General features: G+C 32.9%; 1 long non-coding RNA gene across 1 annotated transcript in view; it reads right to left on the bottom strand.

Moving 5' to 3' along the window:
• The window catches only part of LOC139356538 (uncharacterized), a 142537-nt gene extending 123540 nt beyond the window's left edge, over positions 1-18997 (bottom strand). The window contains exon 1 of the long non-coding RNA XR_011608535.1: positions 18912-18997. This is a non-coding gene — a long non-coding RNA (uncharacterized lncRNA). The remainder of the gene's footprint in view (positions 1-18911) is intronic.
• Between the last annotated feature and the right edge of the window lie 8909 nt (positions 18998-27906).

Genomic DNA, 27906 nt, shown 5'->3' with positions numbered 1-27906 from the left:
TACATATAAATTATAAGGTATATATGTATACACACAATGTATACACATATATACATATATACCTTGTAATTAAATTAGAATCAACATTAATCCAGACAATGCAATAATTTAGTTTTAATGACTCTTGACAGGGAAGACTAAGATCATTCTATGATGTCTGATTCTCAAGCCCTCAGGTCTCTTTAAAACCTTTCAACAAGATTTATTTCTCATAAGGAATCTAATTTGGTGCCTTAAGGTTACCAAAGATGAGGAGAATAAATTGTTTTAGTGCCTACACATTTTTCCTTTAACATTGTTAATATCCTGGTCAGAAACCAAGCCTAATCATGTGTTCTCTACAGCACTTAGGTCTCAATAAATGTTAACTGACAATAGCAACAGGAAGCATTCCTAATTCCTAGTTTTCCTGTTGACCGTTCCAATACTTTCTTACTAGGTGTTGTGAATATGCCAATATTTTTCCACCAATCAAAAGGGAAATCATCCAAAAACAATACAATTGTCTTTGATTTGAGGTGTCCATTTGCTATAAGTATAGCAGGTATTTCTTTAATGATTATTTGTCTTCAAAATTCAGGATTAGAATCTTATTTGTATTTGATAGTTAATCTCTCATGAGCAGCTCACTGCAGCTTTAACTAGAAACCATTAGAAAGTAAGTTATCTAATTATCTTTGAACTTGTCATTATTGCAGTGGCAGAATTCTAAGTTTTGCAATTTTTGTATTACACATTATAATTACGTTAAAGATAAAATTTATTTTCTAATTTTACCTTGTACTTAATACAAAAAAATATGCAACTCCTCATAAAATTTGGAATTATGTGAAAATATCATATTTACTTTTTTTTTTAAAAGCCAGGGATCAATGAGACTTCATTATAAACATACACCTTTCCATAAATGCACATATGAGGAAAAATGGTTAAAAATGAGTTTTCTCCGCATGCACTTACATGAATCTATGAATCTACAAAATACTATTTAAACCATCAGTCTCATGAATATGTCAGAATTCTTAATGGTTTGTAGTAAAATACAATCAAACTCTAAGAGCAATAAAATAGCATAAAGCGAGAATAATTTTCAGTGAAATAGGTATGTTAAAAGCCTGGAAAGTGGTAAGTTAAAAGGCTGAAAAATTGTAACTCATTGTAGAAGTAAGTTTGAACCCTGAAAGACTATGTCAGTGTAATTATGCCTCTGTAGAACAGCACACTTTTAATAATTAATGGGGACAATTGGACATTTTCAAACTACAGTAATTGATCTTTATCTATGAAGATAAACTAATGGGTTAAGTAAGAAACACTTGTAACATGCAATCTGTAAGTAAATCAGTTTAAAATTCCATTTTCTTAAAACATGATCTTACCTGAATAGTATTATGCAGAATTTCATTTATGTTTGAATATCTGGGTCACTGTAAATTTACACAATTTTCCTAGCACCCTTGAAAGAAAGATAATTATTTCTAGAGGAAGTTAAATCATGCATTATTGATCCATCCATTCATTTATCAACAGAAATTTGAGTTATACTCCATGCAAAATATTTTTCAAGGTGGTAGGGATAAAACTAAATGGATAATCCCTGCCTTAATGGAGCATATTATTGCTTATGTTTTTTTTTTTTTTTTTTCCCCTGGAACTTAAATGCTTCAGATGTCAATTCACATATCTTCAAAATAACTGAAAAAAAGTATTTGGAGAAAAAGCTATTGAATTACAGATGGAAATATTGAGAATAAGAAACTTGATTAACAGACAACTCCTAACATAGGATTCCTGATTTCCAGGAAAATACTCTATTTGCTCAAACATACAGGTTTTCTTCACAACATATAAATTTCCAATTATTCTAGAAATCGTTTTCTTGGTATATTTACTTAATTTCATATTTAATTGATGTGGTACTCAGCAAAGTGGAATTCTACTGGAAATAGATCTTAATCAGAAATTTACTCTAAGATTTACTAAAGAAACCTACATTTATTGTGTTCTTTCTTTTTGACAGTAGGTGAGATACCAAAGTTATAGAAATGAGAGTAAATGTTGGCATTTTTCTCTTACTGTATATATTGTTAGGTTTGTGCCTATACAAGAGGACTCACTTTAATATAAAACCCACATTAATAAGATTTCAAAACAGAAAATAAAGAAGTTAAAGCTTCTCATCAGTTTCATATAATCATGATACATCATAGTCTGTTCTTCTCAAGTTTAACAATGTAAGCCAAGGAACCCTAACCTAACATGATGATATTTACTCAGCTAATACATATGCAAATTTCCTCAACCTTCCTCTGAGGAAGCTTTAAACTGTCAATGTTCATCATCGGTATATTTTTTTCTGTAAATGATGCATTTGCAAACTGCTGAAAACACAAAGCTGAAAGGATAAACTCCCAACCTAATCCCACCACAGAGAAGTGTTGAAAATACACAATGTGCATTACTCTCCTTTACCCCAGCCCCAGCCATTTCCTGCTGATCCTCACCAAACACAATGCATTGTTGTACAGAAGTTCCTATCTGTACATTCTGACATTCTTGGTCTCATATACACATAATACTCTGTGTTGGCTTTCTAGGGCTGCTGTAACAAAGTGCAATTAATTGGGGGCTTAAAGCAACAGACATTTATACTGTCATGTTTCTGGAGGCTGGAAGTTTGAAATCTAGATGTCTGCAGTCAGGCTTCCTTGGAGGGCTCTGGGAAGGCATCTTTTCCTTTCCCCTCTTAGCTCCTGGTATTTGCTCTTGGGTACTTCCTTGACTTGTAGATGCATCACTTCAATTTCTGCTATTATAACCGCATGTCATTCTTCTTCGTATGTCTGTGTCTGCTCTTCTTATAAAGACATCATCATTTAGGATCTAAGGCCCACCCTGATTGAGTATGATTTCATCTCAATTTAATACATCTGAAAAGATGCTATTTCCAATTAAAGTCATATTCTGGGGTTCTAGATAGGCATGGCTTTGGGGGGCAGGGCACTATTCAATCCAGTACATATTGTGTATCTGTGCGTACATGCCCATGTTTACTATTGTTGCATAATTCAGTTTAATTCTATCTCCTTTTAAAGAAACTGAAAGAAATTGGTCCCTCAATATTATTTAAGTCTTTATGGGACTCCTCAATGAAGAAAATCACGTTAGGCAAAACAGTGCAAATAAAAAGAAGCCATTAAACCTCCAAATTAGATAATTATAGGAAAGTTAGTCATTAGTTTCCATTGACAAAGATTTTCTCCTTGACCAAACTCTAGTCAGGGTCCTCCAAGTCCTTCTTTATGACAAGGCCTTAACATTGGCCTCTAAAGACTTGAATAAAATACTAGCATAGTCTGTAACAGCTCAAGGCCACATCCTTAGGATGACCCTATCCTACCTTAAAATATGCCTCCCAAAGGGAACTCAGGGCTGCCAAAATAATTCGCCACTTGTCCAGCCAACATTTGAAGAGAGTCTCTGTCTTCCAGCCTCTGTGGGAGGGGAAATGCCTAATTTCAATAAGGGCCAGTTAACAAACAGGTGAATTTCACTTTTCTGACTACTGAGCCCTCACTCACCTGGTCTCCTTATTACCCCAATTTTCCTTTAAAACTCTCAGTTACCTCTGTACAAGGTTCAGTTCATACTGGGCTCTTTTCCCAGTTACAAAAGTATTACTGATTAAAATCTGTCCTTACTACTAAAACTGTGGGGTTTGGCTTTATTTATCTTTTTTTATTATTATGGTTATATAATAGTTACACTGTGTGCCTACACAGCACATAGTATCTTTATAGTGGTTTTCACATTGTATTGAAATTATACACATGACTATATCTACAGCTGGATTATGAGCTACTTATGGATAGTAGCTACATCACATATTTCTGAACTGTCAAGGTTTGATACGGTGGCCAAGATATAGCTGGCATTTAGTGAAAGTCACAGGTTGAGCTCAAACTGGAATTCAAACATATCTGGAACACTGATGAGTTAATCTCAGGTTTATCTGCATAATCAAATATCTCGTTTACTTGCAAGATCAAAGGTTTCTTTTTTAAGGAAATCAGAAATCAATGAGACAAACTACCGAGAAAAAGAATTCACCAGAGTGGCAAGGGATTCTGAACATAAGACTAGATAGTTCACTTGGATATGTTCTGTATGCTAGCCCCTTTTTGACAAATAATTCCTACAGAATGTAGAAAAACTGTGTTTGATTTAAAAGAGTTATTTCACTAAAAACTGTAAGTTGTGGGAGCATAAACAGCGCAATTTGGCTAATATTTGACACAACATGCCAAAAAGAAAGGATGCATCTTCTCCTTACTTCATGCGCCTGTGGCTCCAGATTTCTGCCACATTGAGAAATACCTATACTCAATAGTGATGAACTTATTGATAAACATGAGTGAGATGCCCTCAGCTAAGTTCCAGGCATACTTAGAAGGCCATTTAAATGATCTACACAAAATTCCAGTTGACACTGACTTTCTATAAGTCCATTAGTATTGATGGGTGAGTAGGAGTTAGAGAAATGTGGGTTACACAGACTAAAATGGAATGTGTTACACTACAAACTATTGATTTAAAAGAGGAGAATGATTGGAGAAATTTTTTAAGATGGATCACGTTATAAATTTTAGATGGAATTCTAAGGTTTAAAAACTTAGCTAAGTAACCTTACGAGGACTTTTCAAACTTGTATTTGAAAAGAGTTACTGTAAACACATACAAGTTCATAAAGAGCTTGGAAAGTGTCATAATTTCCAACCTGTTAATGCAAAGCAAATCTCTGGTGACTGATATACATAGAAATAGATTTTTTTTAATGAAAAGGCTTTATTGATGTAAATTATTCCTTATGTTCTCCCAAATGACAAGTCTGAATTCATGAGCATTATTTAACAACAACAAAATAAATGTGTTTTGTTAGATTTTTTGAGTCTAGTTACAAACCTACACTATCTTTAGACTTCATGAAACTAACATTTAGGAGCAAATGTAAATAGCTACAGAAACTCATAAAATTTATTGAAATTATATTCTTAACTTACTAGATTCAAAAATTTAATGCAAAAACCAGTTAAGAAAGTTCTAAAGAATTTTTTTTTTCTGAAGATTTAGTTAATTATAATCTCCCGTCAGAGAAAATTGCTTTCATTTATGCCTTACAAAGGTTTGACTCTTTTTGTGTGTTGTTCTATATTCCTGTATGGTTAAGAGTTTAGCGGCACAATGTGAAGCTAAATCTTCTGAGGAAAGCATTTCAAAGTTTAATATTATTACCTGCAGATTTAAATTACAATCATTTCCTAAGAGCTTCACATTTATTTCCATACTCTTTTAGGCAAATTACCTAACCCAATGTTTGAATGAGGGAAAACAAGATATGGAAAAGACAAGGAAGGACAAACTTAGCAAAGATCTTCCTCATACAGAAGAAAAATCTCCCTTTTTCCATGGATGGCCATCCCCAAAATGGTGTTTCTCCAAGGAAGTAGTAAAATGGGGTTACCAAAATGTAGGCATATGTGTCCTGCCATTCAGTTAACTACTATTTTTCTTCAACTCAGCTGTTACTTTCTTAGGAAATACTTGCCTATTCTGTGTGACTATATTATGTTCTTGAATATTATTCTCTTATAGCACCATGTTGTCTTTAGAAACACTGATCACAGTGATAAAAACAATATAAAGCTGAACTTCAGAAAGACAGATGTGGGTATATGCTTGCTTACATTGTAGTTGCACCTCTTAGTTGAATAAACAAAAGAATAAATGATTCAGTGCTTGTCAAATTTTGTATCCAGTACACAGTTCCCAAATTACTCAGTGTAGACAAAATAGGTATCAGGCCATACACAATTAGTAAATTAAAATAGTTGACACACACACATGGTCCCCACATTTATCAGCTCACCTGTAGAGACAGCCTGACCATGCTTACGTATACGTATCAATATGTCAGTACTTAGCCAAAAATACTGGCTTGGCACATGTCTCCTTAGCAATTATAAGGAAAGATAAAGAAGGCTTATGCTTACGGAAAATAGTCTGCACATAGCACTGAATCATGAGCCTGATCAATATCTTTACTTTTGCAGAGGGAGGAAAAGAGCAGTACATTTTTGCTTTTAACACCATGCCTTTGGTGCACAGTTCATTGAAACCCCATTAGAGTGATTTGTCTTTAGAATAAATTAGAGCTCAAGCTCTAAGAAATAATTAAACCACAAGCTTCTTTATCCCATTTTCTTGTGGACATGCCAACTGCATTTGCACACATGCTGTTAGGGTAAAGTACCCATGTGAGCATTCATGGAAGTGAACCATCCACCCCTAAAATACTATAAATTTGAGTGTGGCTTTATTGTTACACTGCAGTACCAGACAGAACCTTGTCTGAGGTGGAGAACAAAATAAGTTCAAATGGCACCTTTGTGAACTTTTTGAATCGCTCAAAGCATAATAAAGTAGTTATTGACTCCAGTTTTGGAGGAAAAAAAATGTTTAGCTCAATGTATAAGTAATTTTTAAAGTATTTTAAACTATAAGTTGATTTTTAAAACCATTTATGAAGATGTATTCTAAAACTCGTATGAATTTCATTGAAGTGAATAAGAATATTTTAATATGAAAATAAGCAACCCCCCCATCCACCTCAATAGGCACCCTCGAAGTTTATGGCCATGTAGTACGGTTTCCAAAAATCACTAATTTTGCAATTTTGAGTGAGAAATATAGGGATTTCCCCACATATGGGTTTGGTACCTTGCCTGTGAATTTGTAGTCCCACTCGGTACCCAGAGGTAAAGCAGAGTGGTTATAGAGCGAGGCCAATAAAATTCAGCTTGCTTTAGTTAAAAAAAGAAAAGAAAAGAAAATTTGAACGATATTTTTTCCTGTAGTAACTTTGCATTCCATTGTAATCAGAGTGTGAAGAATTTGATATCAATGAACAACTATGATAGGATTCGCTTTTTGCATTTTTATCATATGCCAGGACTTTTTGTACAATAACCATATTACTCAATATAATACACTCATTCTAATGTTGAAAAGATTTAAATTTACAGACATACATTTATCTGCACAGTATCACACGGCCAATTGACCTTTGATTCAAATGCAGATTGGGCTTATTCAAAACTCTGCTTTTTCCTTTTTCTTCATTATTTATCAAATATCCAGATAACTAATACTACCTTCCAATTGTCAAAATTATTGCAAGTCTGGATTTTTAAATATGGAACTCTATCTAAAATATATTAAGTAATTCCTTTTATTCTTGAACAGTTGCTATCAAAATAAATTCTACCTTTATGGCTTAATGGTCCACTTTAGGAACAAAGGGTCCTCATTAGGGAATTCTGTGTTGCATGTTACAACACAGTGATGCATTGATGGGCTATTTGTGACAGTGGAAATGCTTGCTCATATGTTAAAGAGTCTATGGCTAGTCTATTTTTGAATTCTCTTTTCTGATTTGCTAAATTGTTTTTCGTTTTTCATCCTTCTTATCAGGCTGCTGGTTGTTAATTTGGGTTCTTGTCTATTTGTCTAACTCTAGGCCGGATGGCATTTTCTAAATACATCTCCCAAGAGATCTTCTAATTTATAAAAGTAATTAAGCTCTTAGTGGAGCGCTACTGGACTCCACCTTCTAAAAAGAAGGTGGGTGTTCTAACACAGATTTTATGATGTGTGTGTGTATTTATGTGTGCATGTGGTTGTGTGTTTGATGAGCCTTTGCTAAGTAGACTCAGTTTCTCAGCTACGGTCCCAATAATTAAATTTTCCAGACCAGTGATCCACAGATAAAAGAGGTATTACTCTAGTTAAACATAAAAATTATTTTAGAGTGAAATGTATATATCTAACACCAAGCTATTGTTTTAAAAATCATGAAACAGCCATATGCTGAAATACTATGTAGCAATTATAATAATTTTTAACAAGACTACTAAGATGGGAACAATTTCAAACATATTTTATACTACAAATTCAGTGCCACTATTTTATAAAACCAATTATGTAAATATAATATGAACATAAGATACAGTAGAATGATTTGTTATAAAAATGACACAGGTTATTATTGGTTATTAGGGTTAAGAATCAGAGGTCAATATTTATCCAGAATAAACAAGCTAAAAAATAGTTGTAGAATTATTACAGAAATACAAAGACAAATGACATATAAAATAAAAATAAGCACTAAAAATGATTGTTTCTTGGAATATAACTGGGGAGTAGAGAAGGGTGTTTTCTGTTGTTTTATTGCCATTGTCTTATCTCCTTGACTTTAAAACGATGTGAATATATTGTATGACATTGATGAAACTAAACTAAATAGACTAGAATAAAATAAACTATCTGAAGAGATAGCCTTACACTGCAATTTTATCAAAGAGCATCAATCACTAACACAATGATCCTTGCTTAGAATTTCTCAGAAGGGAATGATTCCTACCACCATTGGCATCAAAATGAAAATGCACCTTTCATAAAGCTGTAAGAACAAATGCATCTTTGGGCTTTGTTACAAAACCTCATACAAATTACACATTTAACTAAATAGCACACTTCTGCATCCTAATATCAATGGGTCAATACTTTCTAATAATATCAAATGATATATAGAAACAGCTTTCTTTTCAAAAGGGATGTGAAAGCTACACTGATATTTGTGAAATATTTCTTCTGTCAACATCTTTCAATGATTTTCATTAAGGTAGAGTTTCTATTTCAATGGATCATCATTTTCAAACAGGTTTTCCATTAAGGCAGATGTTCTAGTTCAGATGCATTCCAGCTCCATTTTATTACTGATTTTCTGTGCTGATGTTCTATGAGACCAAAGAAATGAAAACCCATATTTCTACAACTGAATGACATAAATAGCTTAGGATATGGTGAATAAAGGAAAATGTGCTTAAATGTTTAACTTATTATGAACAATAATATTCTACTGTCTTAGTCAGTTTGGGTTGTTACAACAAGTACCATAGACCAAGTGGCTTATAAACAACACATTCATTTCTCATAGTACTGAAGGCTGAAGTCTGAGACCAGGGTACCAATATGTTTGAGTTCTGGTGAGGAGACTCCTGGCTTGTAGCCTGCCATCTTCTCCTTGGCAGAAAAAGAGCTAGAGAGCTCTTTGGGGTCTCTTTTACAAGGTCACTAATTATATTCATGAGGGCTTCACCTTCAGGATCTAAATTATCTCCCCAAATCTCCACCTTCTAATACCATCACAATGGAGATTATGATTTCAACATACGAATTTTGAGGGGCCACAAGCATTTAGTTCATACATCTACAGATGATAGCATCTCTATTAAGCCTCTATATTGTCACAAATAACACAAGCAGATTAATATATGCAGACTGGTCATTTATTTTCTCCTTTTATTCTCACGTAAACTTTGTCTTTAAGACAGAGAAAGAATGAACATGAAGAAGTATGTTCAGACCTTTGACAAGACATAAAATAGTTCTTCCTTTTAGATTATGGGACATATTTATCAAAGAAAGCATTTCTGATATTTTATTATACTATAATCACAGTAAACTAATTTGCCAGAATTGTATTCAAAAATTACAAAAGAACATTTTACTGAGATATTTGGAAATGTTGTGAAAGTATGAAAATTACAAATAACCAAAATGTATAAACTTTTGAATTATGTATTAATGAAACTAACTGGTTTTAAATGAAACTGTTAGATTGATAACTATATAAGGTACATTTAATGTTAGGAAGATCAAGAAGCAAGAAATATTTTTCTTGTAAAACACAAATAACCAAAACTGATCCAAGTAGAAGTTGATTAGAAATACCATAAAATGGGTTAGAAAAGTAAATAAAGCGCTAACTTTAAAAAAGTAAATAGATCTAGAATATCTTAATATTGAGTTTTAGTAAAAGAGTAACTGACAAATAATTCAAATGCTAATACATTGTTTTAACAAGTATTTAGTGAGCCTTTCCCTATATCACATAGTGAATTGCCGAGACTGCTGCAGTGAAAAAAAGAAAAATCAAGAAACCTCCATTGATAGAAGCAGACAGCAGTCTGCAATAGGGAAAGAAGAACAGTCAATTTGAGAGCTGTTAAGTTAATTTAATTTTATGAATTTCATTTAATTTTACAAATTTTTACATTTAATTTTGCAAATTCCAGCATCAGTTTTATACCAAAATGGAATTCAGCAATAAACCAAAGCAGAATATATTATTAGAAAGGTTATTCCACAGATGAAATAATACAATATAAAAGATGATTACATATTGAAAACAGTATATTCATAATTTATTGCATAAAAAAACTTAAGAATAATCCAATAAGATCATGACAATTGCTTGAAAGTCATTCCAAAAATTTTGCAGCCATTTTAAAAGTAAACTATGAATTGAAAGAATTGAAGAAACCAATTTAAACATGAGACATTATTCTTAATATTAGAAACTGATAGAGATACACTTTTTTAGCCATTGTATTTCAACATTTTGCTAGAGTTTCCAGTAAATGGGCTAAGTCAAGAAACACTGAAAAATAAGCATTTAAAACATAATTCTACACCTGTAAATAAAAAGACCAGTAAAAATATAAACAAAACTATTAGAATAAGAGAATTTGAGTAAGTGTGTCAATGCCAAATAACTATACCAAGGTCAAAGTTTTCTCTTCAAATGCCATCAATAAAATCAATAAACAGTGAGAAATAAAGAGAATAAAATATTCCATTCAAATAGAGACAAATGCATGCTATATTCTATAATCACAAAAAAATTATTGAGAAATACTATATGCCCCTAAGTACTTTAACCTTAATAAATTATTTTATCTCCATTTTAGATATGATGAATGTTTCTTTCTAATCTTATTTTTTTTTTAGATCGTGAGAAATACATTTCAGTGAGGTTAAATTATGTATCCAAGAACAAACAGCTAATTAGGGGCAGAAATGAGTTTCAAATCCTCTACACTCATAATTACTACATTTTTCTGGCTTTCTAGTTTGTCTTTGGGTCTAAATTGAACACGAAAATGTAGAAACTCTTTGCAATTTCTGCTTGAATATTGAATGTTAACACTTTTTCAGAATTAGTTACATAAACTATCATGAGGTTCATATGAAAAAAATATTACCCCAAAATATCCATTAAAATTAAATGATAATAATTAATAAGTGAAGATGTCCTTTTATACCACATATTAGAGTTTATGATGAAACATTTTCATCACACGAAATAGTGTTTAAATATTTATAGACATATTTATCACACCAAATTTATTGGTGAACTAGAAACAAAAATTCATTCTGATACCAACCTTGATGCATTTTTTCAAAAACAATCTCCTTCCCTTATATTATTTATAATACCATCTTGGAAAATGATGTTGATTGGCAATCAATCAGTTACCAAGGAGCCACTTCAATAGTTTGGCCTAGGCAGCTTAAAAGGAAATTTTTAAATTATTTCTATTTATACCAAAACCAAAAATTCTCTCTTTTCTTTGTTTTATTTTTACTTTTTTGTCCTTAGGAAAATCAACAGTTTTCCATGAATACAATTATGACTCTTACAATGCCCATGCTCCCTTTTTCCTTGTGAAAAGAGGAGTTTTCATATAAGAAGATATGAATGGACATTTACATGTCAACTATAATAAGCTGGCATAGGCTTCCATATTTCAAGTGGCTTCAAATCAAAATACTGATTTAAGTTATTATTATTGTCATTTTACAAAGGAGAGTTTGAGTAGCTTTGCCAAGGCCACATAGCAAGCAATTGATAATTCTAAAATTTAATCTGTTGTCTGCTTGACACAAAAGACTTTCTCTTGCACTCTCAGGAATAGGAAGATTTTTATCTCAATTTAATTGGTGTGTAATTCATCTCATTGAATAATTTGTAAAATTAAGATATTTAAATTTTTAAATTTAATATCTTGGTGAGAAAAAAGTATTTCTTATATACATGATAGTGATAAATATTAAATATTAATTTGTGATCATTAGTGATAGTGATAATGAATTTAACTATTTTAGGCATTGAAGATTCATTGAAAACTAATAGAAGGTTATATAGTTTCTTAAATAATCAGAGTGCAGACAGTATGACAAGTTTTTTTTCTTCTTAACATATTGCTTTTTGTAATCATAAAAATAATTTAAAATTACTGCTGATGTTAATTACATTAAATTTAGAGAAATATTTAGAAAATATGAGGAGCAAAATCCAGAATTAGCAGAAATTCCACTATTCAATGTTAACTATAAAATTTTTGTATATTTTCAGACCTTTATATTTTATTTATAGATTTTAAGATTGCTATACAAAGTTTATTTTTGATTAATTTTTGTTATATCCTAGTATATGAATATATGATTTTAAGTAAGGCTATATTACGTATAAAGTTTTTCCTTTTTTTTTTTTCAGTTAAACACTCTTTTTTTTTTTTTAAGCAATTTTGTATAATTTCATGAAACATTTTTAAACGGGTCTCAAGTCATCACATTGATTATTTAATTTTACAAATTCCCAAACATTAGATATTTAATTTTTTTGAATTATTGCAACAACAAAACAGCTATTTTTTATATTTAGGAAAACTTTGCTCCATCTCAAGATGTTTTCTTAGAATAATTTTTTTAAACAAAATGTGAAGCTGAATTAATACATATGATACTATCAACATTCTTGATTCATATTACTAAACTGTGGTCCTGAAAATATGAAATAATTTATAATCATACCAATAATATATACATGAGAATATAAATTTTTATGACATAAGATACAGCAATTGGAGTAACATTTTAAAATATTAAATAATTGGAGAAGAAATTTCACTTTATAATAAGGTATGTATTAGGATTCTCCAGAGAAACTGAACGAATAGGATATATACAGCTGTATATAAGAGGAGGTTTATTGGAGGAGTTGGCTTATGTAAATTATGGAGGCCAGGAGGTTCCACGATATGCTGCCTGCAAGCTGGAAAAACAGGAAAGCTAGTGGTATAATTCAGTCTAGCCTCATTCTCATTTCATTCCTGAGAATGAGACTGGGTGTCCCTGGTGCAAGTCCTTGAGTCTAAAGACATGAACAAACAGAGGAGCTCTGATGTCCAATGGCAGGAGAATCGTCACTTTTTGTTCTATTCAAGCCCTCAATAGATTGAAAGATGCCTACCCACAATGGTGAAGGCAGATCTTCCTTACTCAGTCTACAGATTCAAATGGTAATTTCTTCAAATGAATTCAAATGCTAATTCAAATTTTATCTTTGATTGGCTCTCATTCTTATTGGGAGGGGGGAAGGAATCAATAGTTGGAGCACCACAGGTATATGCTACTATGATGGAAGATACATGCCATTATCCATTTATGACAGAACTATATAAATGAACTGGAATATAGACTATGGTCTCTAGCTAATAAATAATATATTAATATTGGTTTATTGATTGTAAGAAATATACCGCACCAATGCATCAATGCAAGATGATAAAAACAGGCAAAATTACATGACAGGGAGGTTTTTCAGGGGAGAGCAAGTATATGGTAATTTTTTGTACTTTTTACTCAATATGTCTGTAAACCTAAAAGTATTCTTTGAAAGAAAAGATCAAAAAATATATTTATTTTTGTTTCACATACACACCAAGAACAAGAACAAGAGTCACATTTTTGCACTTTTTTTGTATTTGGCTAGGAGTGACACAAACATGAACTCTAAAAACAAATGAAAATACGATACTGATTAAAGAAGTAAAAAATGGTCTTACTATTAAAATATAGAAAATATGTGTTTGGGGCCGGGCGCAGTGGCTCACACCTATAATCCCAGCACTTTGGGAGGCCGAGGCGGGCGGATCACCTGAGGTCGGGAGTTCCAGAACAGCCTGACCAACATGGAGAAACCCCGTCTCTACTAAAAATACAAAATCAGCCAGGCATGGTGGTGCATGCCTGTAGTTCCAGCTACTCAGGAGACTGAGGCAGGATAATTGCTTGAACTCAGGGGGTGGAGGTTGCAGTGAGCAGAGATTATACCATTGCACTTCAGCCTGGGCGACAGGAGTGAGACTCTGTCTCAAAAAAAAAAAAAAAAAAAAAAAAAACAAGAAGATAAAAAAGAAAACATGTTTTTGGAGGAACTTCATTGACCAGCAGTTCTTAAGTAAGAAAACACTATTATCCACTCATCAGTTGTGAAACAGAGGTAGAAATTATAACCAGTGCCTAAAGATTGTGTATAATTTGAAAGCCACCTTAAATCATCCACTTCTCTGTAATGAAAATATGTATTATGTGAATAAGTTCACTCCTGAGGTAGAGAAAAGGTAGCATTGAAAACAACTTGAGCAAAAGTGAAAAATTGGAGATGATTATTTTGTGAAATTAAAGCATAATACTTTTTTTATTAGACAAGTTTACTCCTGGGTGGGAAGTTTTAAACAAACATCAAAATGTCTTCTAAGAGATATAAAATACAACATAGTGGCAGCCTAGATATCTTGGCTAAAAGTACTCTGTCTCCTCAAATGACACTAAGACTTTATTTCATCTCATTCTTTGGTTCCCTCATGCTCCTTGGAAGTGGTACCAGAGTTGAACTTTTGTCCCCAAACATGTACAGCCTTCTGTCTTCTGCGTATATGGTAGAACTTCTTTTTTTATTTATACCATTTAAAGCTGGCAATGGCAAAAATTCTTCCTTTGGCCTATAGAATCTGATTGAAAATAATAGGTATTATTTCCCAGAAGAGACTCTAAAAGCAGATATGTGATTTGTTCATTTTCTGCTTCCTGCTTCAGCAATCATGGAAGCATTGAGACAGAGTTTCCCTCAGTTTGCATCCTTGAGTCAGGATAAGGTAGAGATGTGGCCACAGCTGACCAACAATAGATGCACAGACTAAGCCATGAATCAATCTATATTACTATTGCTATGAACTATAAAACCTAGAGAGTTTTTATTTACATAGCATGAGCTACCTATTCTGACTTAAACCATGCTATTTATAGGACTTTAGCATTATTTGGACTGTTTTGACTCTGTCTCTATACTAACCCACTTGAAGAAAAACCCAATTTCTCTTTTTGTTTTATCTGATATAAAATTTGGAAACATCAATATAAAATTGCAATAAAAATATGAAAACATTCCATTTCATTCCCCCCAAATTATTTGGTTAATTTGACCTTTGATTATGCCACATTTTTCTATTCAACTTAAAGTGTGAATGCTTTATTGAATCCTTCTTTTCCAATCTAGAAAAATTTGACCTCCAATTAATTACTATTGTGGGCTCCCTTCTGAAGGAAAAAGTTAGAAGAGGTTAGTTAAAAGAAAAGCTCTGGTCTATTAACCAATTAATCAGCCACACTGTAAATTCTGTTAATTGACAATTTATAAGCAGTTGGAGAGCAAAACTAGGATGCGTATATATATACAAATGAGTATTTCCAAAATTTCTAGGGATGCAAGTACTCACCTAACTGTGACTATTAACATCTTGGAATCTGTATTTAGGACTGGTTGTGGTGGCTCATGCCTGTAATCCCAACACTTTGGGAGGCCGAGGTGGGCAGATCACCTGATGTCAGGAGTTCGAGACCAGCCTGGCCAACATGACAAAACCCCATCTTTACTAAAAATACAAAAATTAGCCAGTGTGGTGATGCACACCTGTAATCCCAGCTACTTGGGTGGCTGAGAGAGGAGAATCACTTACACTCGGTAAGTGGAGGTTGCAGTGAGCTAAGATCATGCCACTGCACTCCAGCCTGAGAGACTCCATCTCAAGAAAAAAAAAAAGAATCTGTATTTATACCACCTCTTTTTCCAATCCTAATATCATCACATATTGTATGAATTAAGTCCTCTGGCCCTCTGTTTCTTTATCTGTAATTATCTCATCAAGGCATCTTGTCCAGAAAATATTATTAATATGTTTAAATTATTCACCATGGAAATGTGTATATAAGTAATCAACACGTAATTGTTCGGTTTGCTTGCTCAATACATAATTATTATTATTTATACTGCTTCTTGTTTTTAACTTTTTGGAAATCATGGTATCATTTCCTCAAAGCTGTTTTTCAATCAGTATTCAGCATTAGATGTAAAACCACTTATTAAAAATTTGCCTTTTAAAACAGTGGGGGAAAAAAACAGACCTCAGAATTAATGGTATGCATGACTGATACCAATGGGCTGATATTTGGCACTTGATAAATGTCTTCTGAATGAATGGATGAATGGTGAATTAATTAGCTCAAGTCAGAAAATCTTTATTGAGTATCAACCCTTTGCTCATGCCAGAAATAGAAGTAGAGGTCAAGAACTGGAACAGAACAGGCAAAGCTAGCCAGGGCCTGCCGGGAGAGCCCTGGCTTGAGATTGCTGACAAAAACATACAGTGACTTAAAGCTTATTAGCAAACCTAATGTTTTTGCTGAATGTAAATATCCTAAGAGGGTTTACTCTGTAAACCTTTAATTTGTGAATCCATAGATAATTTTGTCCTACACATCTGACATATAGAATAAATTTAAGTGCAGAGAAGTTAAATGACGGACCCGGAGCTATGAGATGATTTGATAACTCAACTAGAAATGTAAAACCCTAGGCTTTCCAAATCCAACTAACTTTGTGAAGATGTTCTTGACTAAATTCAGTGCTAACCAGATAAAATGAAGCCTTCTAGGAAAAAATATTTAAGACCCATATATACTGCATAAAGAAATTAGATTGACACAATATAGTGAACACTTTGGTAGGTCATCAGACCACAAGAACAGTTATAATATTCATTTAGTAAATGAGCTCCCAGAGACCTACAGGAGTTAAAACACCTTAAAGAAAGACATACATACATTCACAAAATAACTTATGCATTTGACAGACTTCTCTGGTAAGTTTATACCAATGAGTCTCACACAGATGGCTATGTGCTATGTAACTTACAGTTTTAACTACAGTTTTATTTTGAGTTTAAAATCTATGATCTTAGAACCATAAAATGCATGAACCTGTATATTGAATTCTCTTCATTAACTTGGAGAAAGTGTCAAGTCTGCAGTAAAGGACTGTGAAACATCTAAGAAAGCCAGATCAAGGAATGCTAACTATTTGCAGTCCCAGTCAATTGGCTCACATAGACAACATCCACAAATAGACAGATAAGAGCCACTATCCAGCAACAGAAACTGGTGTGGCTTGTCAGTAACTACTTTAACAACCTTTCTAGGTCACAGCATGATCATTCATTCTGACCTCAAATCTGGGATTGCATGACTTTCTTGACTGACTGTGTATTCACTCATTCAGCAAATATGTATTCGGTAACTGTGGTGTATCAGGTTATATGATTTGTGCTAGGGATACAAAATATGTCAACATTAGACCTTCTCTCAATAAATAGAAAGTCTCATGGAGAGACAAATACCTAAGGAAATAATTATAATACCTTGTGAAATGTGTTATAATAGAGGTTAAGTACAAGGTCTTATAGAAGCAGAGGAACAGGGCAATTAATTCCAGAGAAGAAAATCACAGAAAGACTAATATAAATGCTGGTAGTTGAGGGGGCCTCGAGGATAAGATTACCTGGGAGAGAACACTGGCTGAAAAAGATAATAAATGGGCACCAACTCAGAAAAGTGTGTGGCATATCTGAGGAACCAAGCAGTTTATTGCATTATCTCCCTCTTACTGATATGAGATATGAATATCATCATCTGTCAAATGTGGGTTTAATATTAATATTTGACATAATTAATTTTGAAATACATTTGAGATTTAAAAGGGTGGAACCTGAATCTAAAGTAGTATTTTCTTTCTCATTCATGTAATTAGAATATTCCAGAAAGACTAGCAGTCTGGTTTTCATTTTATGATTCAGGCTTTAAGCAGCACATTTAAATTTGAAAAGTAAAGTAGAAAGATGTCTGCCATACCAAAATAAACACAAGTATTCTTAGCATTGTTTAAAAGTTATCACATTAATATAACAATTATCAGTCAAACATCTTATTCCATCAGAAGTAACTGCTTCAAGGAATGCCACTATTTTGAATTATTACTACCAGAATATAATTTTAACTTTGAGACATTGTATAGTTTTAATTAAATTTCATCAAGCCACCATATAAATTTGACTTCAAAACTCCTCACAAATCTATGTCCCTATTAGTGTATTAAAGCTAATTAGAAAAAGATAGATAACACTAATTTCCTCAGTAATCAATGATAAAAATTGGTCAATAGAAACCACATTAACACTTAAAACATGAAGCAACACAGACACATTTTTGGTGTTTGTGATAAGGAAGGAGACTACTACTACTCCTGCTGCCCCCACCCCCCCGCCGCCTTGCCTAGTTCACAAGACAGGAGAAAAGAGAGAAACAAAAGTAAGATAAATAGCCAGACAACCTTGGCACCACCACCCAGTCCTAAGAGTTAAACAAAGAGTAATAATAATATCAACCCCTAGCCTAAACTACTTGTGTTATCTGTAAATTCCAGACACTGTATGAAAAAAGCATTGTAAAATTTTTGTTCTGTTAGCTGATGCATGTAGTCCCCAGTCACGTTTCCCACACTTGCTCGATTTATCACGACCCTTTCACGTGGACCCCTTAAAGTTGTAAGACTTTAAAAAGGCCAAGTATTTCTTTCTCGGGGAGCTCGGCTCTTAAGACACGAGTCTGCCGACGGTCCCGGCCAAATAAAAAACCTCTTCCTTCTTTAATCCGGTGTCTGAGGAGTTTTGTCTGTGGCTGGTCCTGCTACAGTATTAGTCCATTCTCATACTGCTGTAAAGAACTGCCCAAGTCTGAGTAATACAGAAAGGAAAGAGGTTTAATTGACTCACAGTTCTGCATGGCTGGGGAGGTCTCAGGAAACTTATAATTATGGCAGAAGGCAAAGGTGAAGGAAGCAAGGCACCTTGCTCACAAGGCAGCAGAAGGGAGAATGAACTCCGGAAGAACTACCAAACACTTGTAAAACCATCAGATCTCGTGAGATCTCACTCACAATCACGAGAACAGCGCGGAGAAAACTGCCCCCATGATTCAATTACCACCACCTGGTCTCTAACATGTGCGAATAATGGGGATAACAATTCAAAATGAGATTTTTGGGTAGGGTCACAGTCACACCATAGCCGTGTTCTTATTAAAAAAAACAAAAAAACAAAAAACAAAAAAACAAAAAAAATGCTAATTTATAAAACAGAATTAAATTGAATACCTTCTATTTGGAGGAAGAAATAATAGACTATTTTCTATTTGAAATGATTTGTGAGTATTGTAGAGTTCTCAGTCTGCATGAAAACAGGCTGATTAGTGGTATATTTCTTTGTTCTTTACTTAGATTAAATTAAGCAATTGTTTAAATTATTAAAATATTTGGTCTGTTATTTTAATACTGAAATTTATATCATTATGATAATATGGAAAAAAATAGATCCAAGCCCACAAACAGAACTTTTCCAAATTAATAAGAAAAAATCATCTTTAGCTAAAGATGCATGGAACAAAGAAAAATGTATATATATATACACACACACACACATAGATATGTATATATCTTTCTATTTAAATCTCAGTAAATTTTAAAAGCACTGCACTTAATAAAACAAAAGCAACAACAATATGTAGCTCAGAACTATGTTGAATTCTCAGATTTCTTGATATAAAGTATGCCTTTTATTTAGAGTATATCTTCCAGTTAACAGGACCTGTTTCATCACTTAAATGGTTCTCATCACCTTTAAGAGTGATGAATTTGAACATTAAGGATGCGTTGTTAAACATCACATTATTACCTTCATAACTATTATTAGTCAACATTTGTGAAGTGCCTATTATGTATTAAGTATATATATGTATTTATTCAGCCATTTATATGTACATAACCAGTTTATGTTGAACCATGTCCTTTTGGGTTTTTATCAGTTTTATTTTTTATTGAACTTTTGACCTTATTTTATAAAACATCCGGGGCAACACCATATAAAATAGTAACTTATTGAAATTTTCATGCTGAAAACAATATGTAAAGGAAAATGAAGAGTAAAATGTAGCATTTATTTCAAAAATTATATATAATGTCAATCAAGACTAATTATGGTAAAAACTTAGATGGTAAATTTATTCATTTAAACATATATTTAAGCTCTTCTTTGTGCAATCATTACTATGAAAATGTACAGCTTATGAGAAAAAATATTAAATTCTAGAGACAATGTATCTACCATTACTCCATTTAGAAATGATAATATTTTATGCCTATATACAAAAAATAAATTCAATATGCAAGAAGCATGTCTTTTCTGGGGAATCCTTACCAGCTTTCAGTTTCAAATATTGTATATTGCCTCTCATAAGATGCATAATAATATAAGATTAAACTTAAACTGGAAAAAATTTCAAATTTTTAAAATAAAGATCACTATGCACATTTGAGATTTACAACATAATGTTATGGGATATATATAGAGAGAGAAATAGTGAAATGGTTACTATGGTGAAGAAAATTAACATATCTGTTATCCCACATAGTTACTCTATTTTGACCAGAGTAGCTAAGAATCTACTTAATTAATGAAAATCCCTAAACCAATACAATTTTATCAAATACATTCTTCATATTGTACATTAAATCTCTAAAACTTGTTGGTTTTATATGTCTGCAATCTCTTTTAAATAAAATTATTTTCCCATGCCTTGAGAAAACCTTATGAAACAACAGATTTTGCTATTTTCTATTGCATTTTGAAAAAAATGCAAAAAATAAACACAAGATATTTAAAGGTAGAGAAATGAAATAGGTAAACATATTTTAAAATGAGAAAAGCCTGTGGATTTAAAGAGAACAGAGGCACTCAATTGATTTTAAATGGATAAAAAATAAAAAGGAAGGATTTTTTTTTAAAGGAACAGTAAACAACTGCTATACAAATGTTGCAGTCACTTTTCAGGGGGAAAAGCAGGCTGCCCTGTCACTCTAAGCCCCAGCTCTCCCATCTTTTGTCTGCTCACCAAATATCTTTCTGACTAGCTTTTCTGTATTTTCTGTAGGCAAAATAATGTTAGAAGAGTAGTCGTTGGCTTACCTTTATTTAGGATAGTTAAACAGTCCCTAGACATTTTTTATTTCCTCTTCTATTCTACAGTCCTTCTCCCCTATTCTGTATTTCTTCAGGACTGTTTTGTCAACTTAATGAGATCCCCACTTTCCTGGAAAGAATGATGCTTATGCTTTATAGTACCATAACCCTAAAATGCTATTGTCTGTCTTATTAAGTAGAATATTCTAGTACTAAATACCCTTTATAACCCATTATAAAATAACAACATATAAATAACCAAATAACAACATGTATTGTATGTCTATAAAAATGTTTGTAATACGATACATATATTAAAAAACAACATCCACGAATCCTATGAAGCAATATTCACTAATGTTTATATCATCTGTCTCTTGTCTGTCTTCCATATTAGGTACTCATTTGTTTTTCTTTTTTGTAAGAGGATGAAACTAATTCAGGGCACAGCAGTCTTCCAACATTCACGGAACACCCACCAAGCATCATGACTTCCTACTGAGAGAGTTATAAATGGCAATAGGGTGTCTGTTTGGTATTGGCAGGCTACTGCAGGAACATGGTGACTAAAGATTTTTGCTATGATCCTTGGCTGTAACCCTTTCTCCTGCTCACTTTGGTTGACATCTTTGTCTCTTCAGTAACTCTCTTTTTCTTACAACTAGTATAGAAAAATATTTTGTCCTATGTCCTTACTAGATATCGAACTTCTACAATTTAAATGATTGTGTGATCATTCAGTCATTAACTTTAAGTTTCATGAACCTTAAAAGACATGCCAACTAACAGCATTCATGGAGAGGCTGGACAAGAATAAAGTGATTTTAAAAGCATCATTTCTGAATGGTCAAACTGCCTAAAATGTTGCTTGTACAACCACTTACGAGATTGTACATAGATATGTCTGTATAAGGCCTGATTAAATGTGGAATGAATATTTACTTACATCATATTAAATTATTTTAATTCTTAATCTTACATTATATTCATTAAAAGGGATTTGGACAGTTTAAATGAGTAAGTTGCAGAAGTTCTAATCTGAAAATTTATAGTTTTTATAGGTGAATCAGTTTAATTAGTAACAGTTAACACAGTAAAATCAAATAGAGATACAAAATTGGAAGTTTTCTTCATTGTGAAGTGTTATGTGGAAATTTCCATAAAAGACTATCTCAAGGGCTCTAGTTACTGACAAGCAGAAATGGTGTGTAGCCATCACCTACTCAGCTTGCTTACTGTTACCAGGATTCAATAGGAATATGAAGGGAGATAAGATCTTGGAGGGAAAAATTGTTTTTTGGTTGTTTATTTTAAACTGAGGTTTTGTTTCTTTGTTTTATTTTGTTTTCACCAAGTCAGAGAGTAGGTCGCTATCCCAAGCTAAAGAAGATAAGAGGTTTTTAAGTGAAGTCCATAGAATTATCTGAAAAGGGATTTTGACACTAAAATAATGATCAGTTCAAACAAATTAAAGTTTTATTCTTTTGTCCACGAAAGCATAAGAAATACATCAAATGAGAGTGAATATTATTATGGAAAAATGAGCCCCTTATAATTGCATTTCTTTAGATCTTACTGTAATATTATGCATCAACTTTAAATATGTCAATTAACTTTTTCAATAGACATATTTTTAATCTACATAGAGTAATAAAATAAAAATACTAGAATCATAATGTGCTTATGATATAAATTAAGTATAAGTCAAATACCCATAAGAAAATATTCAGCCTTAGGAACAGTAACCTTTCAAATACAAAACTGTAAAAGCAAGTTATGAATAGAGTACGTGCTAGGTTGTATTGTCTTTGTGTGGAGGTATAGTGTGTGTGTGTGTGTGTGTGTGTGTTTCTGTGTGTCTGTGAACTTGCAAGTGCTTGAGGTTTTTTGAAGCTAAAGACACTGTTCCAGAATGAAGAATAATTAGGGAGTTTATGTTCTCAAGAGCTTTTAACTATTTATTCCTTGAGTAAATTTCCTAATATAAAATGTTTTCTTTTACTAATTACATATCTTATATAAAAGAAACTTTGAGTAGCACGTTCGCATACATACTTTTATAATAAAATTTACAAACAGGTTTTTTTTTTTTTTTTTGAGATAGAGTCTCACTCTGTCACCCAGGCTGGAGTGCAGTGGAGCAATCTCGGCTCACTGCGACCTCCGCCTCCCGGGTTCAAGCAATTCTCCTGTCTCAGCCTCCTGAGTATCTGGGACTACAGGTGCCTGCCACCACACCTGGTTAATTTTTGTATTTTTACTAGAGACAGGGTTTCACCTTGTTGGTCAGGCTGATCTCAAACTCCTGACCTCGTGATCTGCCTGCCTCGGGATCCTAAAGTGCTGGGATTACACCGCCTCATTTTTAATGTAAGTGCTATCGTGGTGTATTCAGTTCTAATCAATATCTCTCCCTATAGTAGCTTTAACCATAAATGTCTGCAGAGTAAATTAATTTCATATTTCCATGAATAGCCGTAATACTCATCATTCTGTTTGAGACATTCAGACAGTGATACTGACATACATCCTAAAATTAATATTAATTCACCCGGTGGTGAGACATAAATTAAACTAAAATAAAATAATAAAGACAAATATGATAATTTTCTTTCCTTTTCTTTTTTCTTGAGATGGAGTCTCGCTTTGTCACCCAGGCTGGAGTGCAAAATCTCGGCTCACCAAAACCTCTGCCCCCGGTTTCAAGTGATACTCCCACCCCAGTGTACCAGGTAGTTGGGACTACAGGCACCTGCTATCATGCCCAGCTAATTTTTGTATTTTCAGTTCAGATAAGGTTTCACCATGTTGGCCAGGCTGGCCTCCAACTCCTGACCTCAGGTGATCAGCCTGCCTTGGCCTCTTAAAGTGCTGGGATTACAGGCATGAGCCACCACGCCTGGCCTTAAATGTGACAATTTCCTAGATAAGTTATTAAAATATTTAGAAAGTTGAGAAAAATTGCCTTGATTTACTGAAAGTATTCATATAATTAATTTCTAATTCCATTTGAGCTTACTATTTCCTATGTGGCTTGAGTGAATAGTATAGATACAGTTGAATATAGTATAAATACCTTTTTATTCCCTAATTTAATATCATTCATTCAAAAATACTTAGTCATTTTTCCAATGAAAAAATATAAATTCATTAGAATATAACCTGAATTTTATTAATTTTACATTTATTTTCTGAAGAGTAAAATACTCTGAAAATATTCAGATGTCAAAAAGTATTTTCTTTTCTATGAAGATAAGGCAGTGTATGAAAAAATAAAATAAATTGCTACCATAAAAAACAAGTTCTTTCTGCACTGCCTGTTTAGATCTATCACAAACTTTAATGGGTAAGTAACTGTCTCTATGAACTACATTTCTGGCCAGCTCCATCTGCTTTCATTTTCCAAGCAGCCTGGTGAAGCAAACAGAGATAAGGAGGTAATAAAATGTTTGACTGAATCACTACCTCTAGGGTACCACCAAAATGAAAGGCATGACGTTGATATTTAACACCAGAGATTAAAATCTAGAATTGTTTATTTGCAGGAGTTGAAGTTTCAGCATTCTCTACCAAAGTGAGAGCATTAACTAATGTACCTCAATAAGAGATGTGCTTCTCACATCACAATGCAAGTAATAAAATTGAAGTCATAAGAATCTTTAGCTGAAATTACACATTGAAAGACAGAGTACAGGTCCAGATGGTTCTGATGAGTCAAGTTACAGTCTGAAGCACATATGATTTAAACAGTATATAATAACCTACAGGTATTGGCAAAAATTAATATTCATGAAATTCAAACAATCATATAAGCTAAAATCATGGCAGCTGCTTAAGCAGGAAAAGATCCTGGCCTCATATTTATTTACTTGGCATAGATACAGGGCATTTCTAACAATGAACCATTTCCTAGAGATTATTTTGCTTAATATATGAAATGCACATTATGGAAGATTGCTTGCAAAAATGGATGCTATTTTTCCCTTCTCCGTATCCATGCCTCTTTGCATTGTGACTCTGCAACTCTGTACCTTATCAGATCTCTCTCTCTTTATTACTTAAGTCTGGGATGGCCTTATGACGTCCTTTGACCAGTGGAAAGTCGCCTTGAGAAGCCTTGTTTGCTTACACTCTCTTTCCCGGAATATTGCCAAGCCTCCACATGGATATTCCCAGTCTAGCCTGTTGGATGACGAAGGATACTTGGCCCGGTTATTCATGTTGCCTGAAGCATCAGGTATGTGAGTAAAGTGGATTAGACAGTCAGCTCAGTCAATTGGCCAGCTGACCTCAGGCACGTTAGAGAACCTAACTGAGCTCAAACAAGCCAGACCTAGATCAGCAAAGCCACACACCTGATCCAGAGACTCATGAATTATATTAATGACTTTTACTTTAAGCCTTGAATAATTAGGGCCCATAAGTTGTCTCCTTGTTTGTGTAAATAAAATTTTATTAGAACACAGCATCATCCACTGGAATATGTATATATAATCTGTGGCTGCTTTCATGCTACAACAGTGGAGTCAACTAGTTGCAATAGAAACCTTATGATGTGCAAAGACTTAAATAATTACCATGTAGACATTTACAGAAAAATTTATTGACTCTTATTTTAAACCACTACATTTTGAGGTAGATTGTAACTCAGTAATAGGAAAACATGTACATCTAGCAAAATATTTCTAGTAATGTTTGCTTTCATTAAATATAGTATCACACTATATTGTTATTTTTAATTTATAATAATCTTTAGACCTTTAATTTTTACACAAATATTTTATTAGTATCTGAAACAATACATCATTGCACTAAAAGTACAATATAAAAGCGCACAATCAGATAAAAATCCCTCCATTTATACAGTCTCCCATCCAGAATGTAGTGGAACACTGAATACACACCCATGCATTCCATATACACACACACATATAACACCTGCAAATATATATAATTTAAACCATATAAAATCACTATTTTGCAGAAATAATGATTAAATGTTAATAATTTTATACAGTGGAAAGTAATTTTACTCCAGATGGTGATAGGTGCAAATGAAGTGGTACAAGGAAAAATACGAAGGTAACAGAATTGCTGTTATTTGACCAAAATATAGGAAAAAAATATAGGGAATATTTAGGTATCTAGGTGAAGACAATCCCAGGAAGAAGAATGGCAAGTACAGTGATCTTGAAGTGGGAAAAGGTCTGATCTGTTTAAAAAGGAAAAAGATAAACAAGGTCACAGTGAGTAAGGAGATTTGTAGTAGATGCTGAGATTAGAGAGGTAATAAGTGGGAGACAGACTCAATACATTTGTGATGTTCAGTACATTAGCCACTACTGAGCATCTGAAATGCAGCTAGCTCAATATGAGATGTTACATACATGTAAAATACACACCAAATTTCGAAGAAGGTATGAAAAAAAGTGTTACATATTTAAATAATTTTTGTGCTGATTACATGTGGAAATAATATTTTGCATTGAATGGGTTAAATAAAGTGTATTACAATTAATTTCATCATTTTCTGTTTACTTTTTTAAAATATGGCTATTAACATGACTCACATGTTTCCATCATATTACTCTGGTATAGAGTTTAATACTCCAGCGTCAGAACTGTTATTACTCTGAGTGAGATAACTCACCATTGAGAAAAGTTTGTAATGAGGTAGTTGCTGAAGCAGGAAGGCCAGTTTGAGGAAGATTTCATTAATCTGAGCAGCAAAGGGGGATGGGGACTCAGAACAGAACAAAGGTAACAAATAGAAGTGAAGACAAGTTTTCAGATTTTGGATATATTGTGAAGACAGAGCCAATATTTGCTGATATACTCAATGTGGATTGTGAATTAACAAAAAGAAGCTAAGAATATATCTGTAGTTTGGGTCCAGAGAACTAAAAGAATATGAGTTAAAAATTGAGAGGAAGAGGATGTGAAGTGGAACATGTTTGGAGTAAGAAAGATTCATTTGGGGATATGGTAAGAATGAAAATGTTGAGTAAAAATTTGGATAAATAAATCTGTATTTTAGAAGTGAGATCCAGGCTGGGGATTTTCCATTGTGACTCATCAGCATATAGGTACAATGTTAAGCTCCTGGAGTGAATGAGTGAATATGGAGATAAGGAAAGAGATCTATAGTCAGGCCTGCAGGACACTGTTAATATTTAGAGTTCAAACAAATGAGGACACACCAGCGAAAGGTACTGAAAGAAACAGCCTATTGAGGAAGGAGAAAAAGTGTAAATTAGTGGAAGGCAACTAAGGAAACTGTTTCAATGAATTCAGAGTAATGGTCTGTGTCAAATACTGCAGATGAGAACTACAAATTCATTAACGAATTTTGCAATGTGTACATGATATGCAATTATTTGGGTAAGAACAGCTTTGGTTGAGTGTGAGGAATGAAACAGGTTAAAGAGAGGAAAAGAAGAAGCATTGAGATAGTGAATATTGATAACTCTCTCCAAGGGCTTTATTATTAAGATAAACAGGGGCTTTCAGGGATACACGAAACAAGATATGGAGAGTCAAAAGAGACTTTGTAAAATTTTCAATTCACTAAATTTATTCCCAAATTTCAAAATAAATTTCTAAGTTTTTCCTGTATTTTTTAATTAGAGACTTTATTTTTAAATAAGTTTTATGTTCACAGAGAAATTGAGCAGAAAGTATGGAGTTTCCACATACCCTCCGACTTCTCACTCCCCAACCATGGTTTCCCATACTGTCTTTTCATCACTATCTG

Source organism: Macaca nemestrina, chromosome 10, assembly GCF_043159975.1.
Source record: "Macaca nemestrina isolate mMacNem1 chromosome 10, mMacNem.hap1, whole genome shotgun sequence".
NCBI lineage: Eukaryota > Metazoa > Chordata > Mammalia > Primates > Cercopithecidae > Macaca > Macaca nemestrina.
This window is presented reverse-complemented; position numbering and strand designations above follow the sequence as displayed.